The sequence below is a fragment of the Chinchilla lanigera genome, unplaced genomic scaffold (genome assembly GCF_000276665.1).
Source record: "Chinchilla lanigera isolate Chin_1 unplaced genomic scaffold, ChiLan1.0 scaffold00006, whole genome shotgun sequence".
NCBI classification, from domain to species: domain Eukaryota; kingdom Metazoa; phylum Chordata; class Mammalia; order Rodentia; family Chinchillidae; genus Chinchilla; species Chinchilla lanigera.
The window spans coordinates 20,805,800-20,814,561 of record NW_004955407.1 but is presented as its reverse complement, the minus strand read 5'-3'; positions in this window follow the sequence as shown (position 1 = coordinate 20,814,561).

Below are 8,762 nucleotides of genomic sequence, written 5' to 3'. Positions count from 1 at the left end.
TGCTCTGCAACCACCAGAGTGGCCTTGGTCCAGAAGTGCAAGCAGGCAAACAGCCTTACTCCCTGCACCCTACTACCAGTGTGTAAGAGGAGTCGGTTGGAATGAACAGAGGAATCTATGCAAGGTCCAGAAGGAGTCCACTGTGCACAGGTTTGGGAGCAGTCCTGAGTTTTCCATATCAGAGGGTGACATAGCAACTGGGATAGCACCAGAGAGACAATCATAGCAAGAAGACATGGCCATCCATAATGTTGTCAGCTGAAGACCACTCCCAGCCCCCACATTCAGATTCCAATATTAGCCCTATACCAGCACAAATCCTTCTGCAAACTTGATGGGGTTACACAGCACATGTGTCCAATGTGACTTGGACACTACCACAGAACTGAGGACACTAGAGGAATTTTATTTTTCTTTGTTTACTTTTATTTTACTTTTATTTTTCTTTGTTTGGTTGGCTGGTGTTCCTTTGTCTGGTTGAGTTTTAAGTTTGTTATTTTCTGGACTATATGGGTTTCTTACCTTTATTTCTGTTTTGTTCCATTTGTCCACTTTCTCTCTACTCTCAACTATCTCTACTTATTTCATGATATTTTCATGTGTATGAACATTGGCTCTTTTTAATTTGCTTTTATATTCTTTTGTTTTCCCTTTCATTGTTCCTTTCCTGGGTTACTCTCTAGTCTTTCAAAACTTGGGTGATCATCCTTTGACTTCTAACATTGCTTCTACTCTATTCCTCCTGATTCAACTCTCTATTTTGTCATCTATCCCTCTTAATTCTCCCTCACATATGGGTAGAATCACCCTACTAAGGGAAAATTTGTTGCATACAAGTTCCTGGTATATGCTGCATTTTGTTATATAACTTGCTTACATGGGTGAAGTTATCAAATTAGTAGTTACCACAGTATTGAATTGCTATGCTGTGCTTGATCCTATTTTTATTGCTAAATGTACTACTTTAGCCAGGATGTCATACACGTTTCAATCAGATTCTCTCCCTCATATGACAACACTATGATTGTCTAGGCTCATAACCATCACCATAATCCAGTAACAAGGGACTGGGTGTTGAGTCAATTAGATTGCAACTTCTCATACTTAATAAATTGGAAAGATAGGTTCTTGAGACAGACACAAAGACCAAGAACTACCTATTCCTAAAAGACATGTCCAAGGAAAAAATACTTCCTAGGGAACCTTTGATACTAGTGATAAATATCTGCCATAAGAAATCTACAAGCATCAACAAAAACAAAACAAAATAAAATAAAATAAATAGAAAATAGAAAACAACAAGATGCTGAAACAAAATGAAACTCCCTGACCTTCAGCCCACCCAGGACAAGTCCAGAGGACAATGACACAAAGGAAATTGGAAGCCCACCCCCTGCAAATTTCTGAAATGATAGTAGCAGAAGTTTATAAATAAATGGAATAGACTATACAAAATAATCTCTCAAATCCAAAAGAAATGATGAACAAAATAGAAGACATGCTCAATGAATCTAGAGTAGAAACAGATAAAAACTAGAGGAGTTCAGGAAAATGATGTAAACTATGAATACCCAACACAGGAAAGAAACAGAATCCATGAAACAGAAACAAACATATCCAGGATGTTAAAAGTTCCATTGGAAGTATACGCAACAGATTTAATGAAGGTGAGAATATAATATCAGATCTGGAAAACTGGATTGCATTTAGTAAACATAAAAAGAAAGATCTTAAAAATAGCAAGACTATGAAAATTAATGCAAGCGTTACAAGATGAGGTTAAGAGGAACAACATAAATTTGATCAGAGACAATTGGAAAGCTGGAGATCATGGAAACACCATAAAGAAACTCTTCACAGAAGTAATGGCAGAAAACTTCCCAAACATGGGTGAAGACTTTGACATACAATAAGTGAGGCATATAGAATTCCAAATAGCCATGACTAAAATAAATCTATAAAAAGGCACATAATAATCAAGATTCTAGAAATCCAACACAAGAAGAGAATATTAAAAGCAGTTAGAGAAAAGAAACAAATTACCTATAAAGGAAAGCTCATCAGAATCACAACAGATTTCTCAATACAAACCCTCAAATCAAGGAAGGCTTCAAGAGAAATATTTCAAATCTTAAAACAAAGAAACCTTCAATGAGCTTATGAAGCTTGGGGGAGGGTATCTAGATTTTTAAAAATCATATATGTTCCTGGCCCCCAAAAGACTCAGTGGCATCCATTTATGCTAAATTCATTTAGTCCACCTCTAAGTGTTGCATACTCATAACAGATTCATCTTTGCTTAAAAGTGTGAGTCCAAAATCTATTCTGAGTTTTAAGGTAAACAGTTTTTATTATCCCCTAGAAAAGTCAATAAGAAAGTTAACTGCTGCATATATACAAAGGCACAAAGTGAATATTTTCATTCCAAAAGGTAGAAATAGTGGAGTAGAAAGGAATAGACCCAAACCAAGACAGAAATACAGCATCCCAAACATTGCATCCTATATTTCCATGTCTTGCACCCCTGCAAAATGTGGTGAGATAGGAGCTGTGAAGGGGTTTGATTGCCTTACCCCTGTGGTTATGCAGCTGACTGTAGTCCTCTCTCATGAGACAGCTTTACTCACTCCTTACAACTTTCTTCAGATGTTCCTCACTCCTGGTGTCTCCGCTGGACTTTGGGATTCACACTCAGCTTCACATACTGCCCAATTGTGCACACTGACAGATCTTTCAGGACTTTAAAAATCTGACAGAAGCTTCTTTGACTCCACAACTGTTGCTCTCTATATACCTGCAAAACCAGTACCACGAGGATGACCACAGCTTCTGCTACTGACCGGACCATTCACCGAGTACCCTTGAATCATGAGTTCACTGGCTTCTGAGAGCTTAAATGGTTGAACACTGTGAAGTATATCCAGAGGCTGCCATTATCCTACTTTAGTAGTGGAAATTAGAGAAAGATTTGTCCTGGAGAAATGATTCGAATTGTAGATTTTATCTCTACTGAAGCTCACAGATTTTGAGTTATCAATAAACACTAAACATTTTTTCAAAAAACATTTCTTAGATATTTGTGTCACCTGCAATTACAGATTGATAGATAAAGATCTGTATTTTCAGTTCAGCTCAAATTGTTTCATATTGTATCTATTTCAAGACTCAAGCTGAAACAAAAGTTCCCCAAGGGGATTATGCCCTTTTGTGGCAAAAGAAAATCAGGAAAAAAGTTGAAGCATGCAATTCCAATTAAATTGTTTGTTCTGGTGTGACATATAACTTAACTATGACCTGTATCATAATGACTCAAATCTCACTGACTAAGTCAACTCACCGGGTTAAACATTGTTAATGGGAAAGGGAAGTATAATTATTTAGCAATCACACAAACAACCCATTTGGTAGTCCCCCTATATAAGGATACTGACTGAAATTATTCTGAACCACATTAGGAAAATGTAGGTAAGGATATAATACCAGATCTGGAAAACTGGATTGGAGATAGATAAAAGTGGAAATAGACTGGAATAAAGCTTAAATATAGTCTGAATTACAGTTAGAGAAATACAGAACTGAAGATAGGTTGAAACCAAGGTAAAATATTTTCTGTCACATATGTTGAGGTATTTCTCCTAATTTACATCTTCATTTGAAAAGGAGACATTTTTCTTTGTTTGAATGTAGCTTTAAGGCAGTGTACTATTTGATTACAGGAATTAATAATTCATTCAGTATTGTGAGCTTCTAAAATAAGTGCTATTAACATCTTGTTTGTGTGTATAAGGAAAATTAGGTACAGATTGTTCAACTGACTCATTAAAGTATAAACAGCTAGTAAATAGTTGAACTGGGATTCAAGGCCAGCAGGCACTATTCTAAACTAAAGTCTTACCTATTGAATATACTATTTCCTTTCAGAATGATAGAAGTACTAATAACCTGTTAAGATGGCTTGTGAAATCCTCAGGCACTATATTTTGCATTTGCACTTTACAGAAAATTTTGGATAAAAAACAAATTAAAGAGGCAAGGAGGTGATGCAGGAATTCACAAAGGTTAAATGCATTTTTGGCTTAAGATATTTTCAATTTACAGCAAGTTTATCAGATTGAAATTCCATGATAAATTGGAGAGAATCTGCACTGTCAGACTAGAATGCAACTGCAACAACACTATCTTTCAAAGGTGAAGTCAAACTAAGAAAACATTTATCAGAGGAGTCATGTAAGTACCTTGTAAAATGAATAATTTCTGAAATAAATAGAATTTTATTTTTTAGAAATATGAAGAATTTTTGACCACGAAAGTGAGAATTTGAGTTGCAGACACAAGAAAACACATTGCTATATATCTTTCGTAAATGAAATATTAAGAAGCAAAAATTATATATACATACCAATGTAACTATAAACGAATTCTAAGTTTTATAGGATTTAAAATATTAACTACTCTTCTTTAAAGATGGCAGCAGGGCAGAAATTTCAGAAAGCCCTTCAAAATATCACCATTTATTTTGACAAAGTATATTATGTTATAATTATATGGTTTAATGTAAGAACATATGTTAAATACTTCAACATTTCAATATAAAAATACAGAAATAAAATTCAAACTATCCACACAGGAAGAAAGAAAGCAATTCAGAAGGACCATCACAAACTTATCCTTTTAAAAAGTATATTGAAAGTGTTAAAAAGAAAGACTGCACAATTAGAATGCTGTGAAAATTCAGAATTAACAGACTGCTGTGCTTTGTATTTAGATGTTCTCCCAGGGCTTCATGTGCTCATAGGTATGACTTTTCAGAGGTGGCTAGATATAAGATGTGTGATTGTGTATTAAGGATGTGATAACTAAATTACTCCACTGATTGGTTTATCAGAGATCCAGATGTGGATAATGGGAAGGCCCTCCCTTGGTATGAGTGGTGCCAAACAAGAGGCTTACCTCCTGAGTGACACAAAAGAGAACGGGAGGTTCATTTCCCAGGCATGGCTACTGCTCTACCCTCTGTTCTCAATCGGTGCTTCAGGCTGATTTTTCTCATGATGCTTTTTCTTCTTTTTAATTTTTTTCAGAAAATTAGTGTATGTCTCCTGTGCATAATAGCTACTTTCTTTATGGAGAACTGGTACATGTTCCAGATATTTTTAACTGATTCTCTGACTTTATTTCCACAGGGTACCCTGGTGTCTTAAATGAAATCCCTTTCACTTGTTAATGCTTCTGTTTTTCTAGGTGATGGATAAATATACAAAGTGCCACTATAAATACATTAAATGGAAAGGTAAATATTAACCTCAAAATATTGGATAATGTAAGGTAAAGAGAGGGAGAATAAAATCACTAGGTGATGAAATGCAAACTCCAGGCATGTTACTTTCAAATTAGTTACTAGAAAATAGTAATCTGAAGCAAATATAAATGACACCAACACCTGTCAATGCTTGTCCCTATTAGGTAAATAAGTACATGCTAAAATATTTTAGCTATTGTTTATAATTTCAATAATAAACAAAAGTCTATGCAGTTATGTAAATATGGCATTTGGCAATTACTAGTAGAAGGAGTTTTTGCTGGCAATGAAACTCTTGGAGATATATATATATATATATATATATATATATATATATATATACTTATTCTTCTTGAGGACAGTTGCTAAAGCTTATAACTATTTTGTGCTTTTTGCAATGTTATTATTGCTACTATTACTACTAATAATATCATGTATGTCAGTCTGCCAAGATGAATCTTTTATTCTCACAAATCGCATCATGATTAAAATAAAAGAAACATAGTGCAGATATAACAGCTAGCAATGAAAAGCTGCAGTAATACATATTCTTTTCATCAGCACATATAACATTCCCTAGAACTAGAAATCAACAGTAAAATAAACTTTAGAAATATACAAGTATATTAAGGTTAAACAAATTTTATTAAATTGTTCATAAAAGAAATCAAAAAGGAAAGTTTAATGGTATCTTAAAACAATTTAAAATGGAAATATAGCAGGAAAACTGGAACAGAAGGAAATATTTACTAAAAGGGAAGAATTTAGCAATAAAGGCCTTCAAGTATAAGAATTGAAAAACTTCAACTAAAAACACAAATGATACTTCTCAAGGACCTAAGAAAACAGAAATAAACTGAACACAAACAGAGGGTCAACAAAGAGAAAGAAAGAATGCAGTAGTAGTTTAAAAAAATAAATAAAATGAACTGAGTTATATTGTAAAATAGAAAAGAATAAATAAAATAAAATCATATAAAAGAGGAGCATTAGAATAGAAATACAAAAAAATCAAAAGAGATTTTTGTGAATTTCTATGGACCAAAAATTCAGAAAACCTAAAAAGATATAGAAAAAATTTTAAATAAATATATTGTACAAAAATTGAACCATGAAAACAGAGAAAATATAAACAGGTCATAAATGAGTAAAGATTGAATCCATGACAAAAGTATAAAGTCCTCCAATAAAGAAAAGCCCAAAACCAAGTACTTTTATGAATGATACTTTCAAGTGATAAGTGATACAATTCTTTCCAATCTATTCCAAACAATTGCAGGGAGAGAACTCCATCAAACTCATTGTACAACACAGCATTACCCTGATATGAAAAAGAGACAAAGATACATCAAGAAAACTACAAATCAATCTGCAGATGACCACTCACACAAAATACTAGTAAACTGAATTACATGGTGCATCAGAAAGATTATTCACTCAGATGAAATTTGATTAATCCCAGGACAAAAAGCATGTACTCACCAATCATTAAATATAACATATCTCATCAGTGACATAAAGGAGAAAATCTTTAAAATCTCAATAGATACAGATAAATAATTTTATAATATTTTCATAATTTAACAAAAATATGGTGAGCAAATAAAGTACAGAAGGAATGAACCTTAATATAATGAAGGCCATATGTGACAAAACCCTATCTAAAATCAAATGGTATTATTTTAAGGAGTCCACTTCTTTTCTTGTATTCTTCATTTGCTTTATCTCTGTTCATCCAGCTGCAAGTCTTTATTCATAAAGAATGCATATCAGTTCATCTTTATCTATGTAATCTCTCATCTAGGGTATTGAAACCTTCATTCTTATTTTCAATCCTGATTTATTAGTTGTTTTTATGTCAAAATATGTATGTACATTTAAACTTTTGAGAATAGGAGATTGTCTTTGCATTTTAAAATTTTTTAAAATTACCTTTATTTTGGGTAAAAATTATTTTCATAGTGCACATAAATTATTCAGTTTGTATTTAAAGAATAACAAAACATGCACAGTGTTCATTATGTTGTTGTCTAAATAACACGGAGCAGGCAATACTCCTATTAATTTTTAGGGTAAATGAAATTGCATGGTAAAAAACAAAACTATCTGAGATACGTCAAATGTCAGGGGTGTAGATAACTATTTGTGAAAGAAAATATTTGGGCAAATCACTAAGCACTTTGTAAACTATTCATGACAAGACTAAAATTAAATACATTGAACTATAATAGATAGGAACATAAGTTAGGGAATTTCAGAGCGTGATCTATGCAATTTGACTCAGTGACTTGATGAGTATGTTCTATACAATTGGCAGAATACACCTAGTGCTTTTCCATCTTTTACTTCATAGATGGTCTGCAGTGCATAGATAGCAGAAAACAGTCAAATACCATATTTTCATAGTTCTCATATCCATTGTTTCTGAAACAATGTCGTTAAAAATTACTTTGTGCATATTCATACTATAAATTGTCTAAGATATGAAAACTTTTGTATGTGCATTTTTTAAAATTGATTTTTGCTTTGACAATAGTACGCACAGCTTAAAATTTTTTTATCTTGACTATCTTTTAGTATAGAGTTAAATGTTTTTAAAAGCTTGGTTAGGTAAGGCATCACCACTATCATTCTCCATAAACTCTCATTCATAAGACTAAAAATCTATAGTGACTAAATGACATCTGTATTTCCCCTCCTCTTCTCTTGCTTGTGGAAATCATTTTATTTCCTGTGTCTATGGTTTCAACTGTTTTTGCTCCAGGACTTGAGAGGAATCATATATCAAAATATACTGTTGTTTTAAGGATAATAACAATCCATTATATGTATATGTAAATAGATTCTATTGTAGAGGGCCGATATTTGCATGGTGTTTTTGTCCATTCTGCAAATCATTGCATTTTGATTGGAAACTTGAACACTTTTAATTTTAAAGTGATTGGGGGCTGGGATTTAGCTCAGCTGCACAGCGTCTGCCTGGCAAGTGCAAGGTCATGAGTTCGATTCCTGGTGCTGGGAAAAAACAAACAAACAAACAAAAAAAAACTAAATTTAAAGTGATTATTTACATGAAGTAATTTACTATTTTTTTATTTGCTTTTTGGTGCCTTAGAGCTTCTTGTGAGCTTTTCATATCGCACCTTGCATTATTTTCCCTTTTGTGTTTAGTAGAGTTATGAAAGAAATATTTAAATTTATTTCCTTTTGTGCACATTTTATAGCTATGGGAATTACACTTAACATCCTGAAGCTATCTTAAAAGATATCTTTAAAGCTAACATCTTGCACTGTAATTTGAATTTATGTCAGTTTAATTTCAACAATTTAAAATAAATCTCCTCTCCCTTGCATATGTCACCACTCATTTTAGTCATTGATGTGACAAAAATCATATTTTTATGCCTTGTGTGTCCAAAAACATTTACTAAGAATTTATTTACATAGATTCATTTCTGAAATT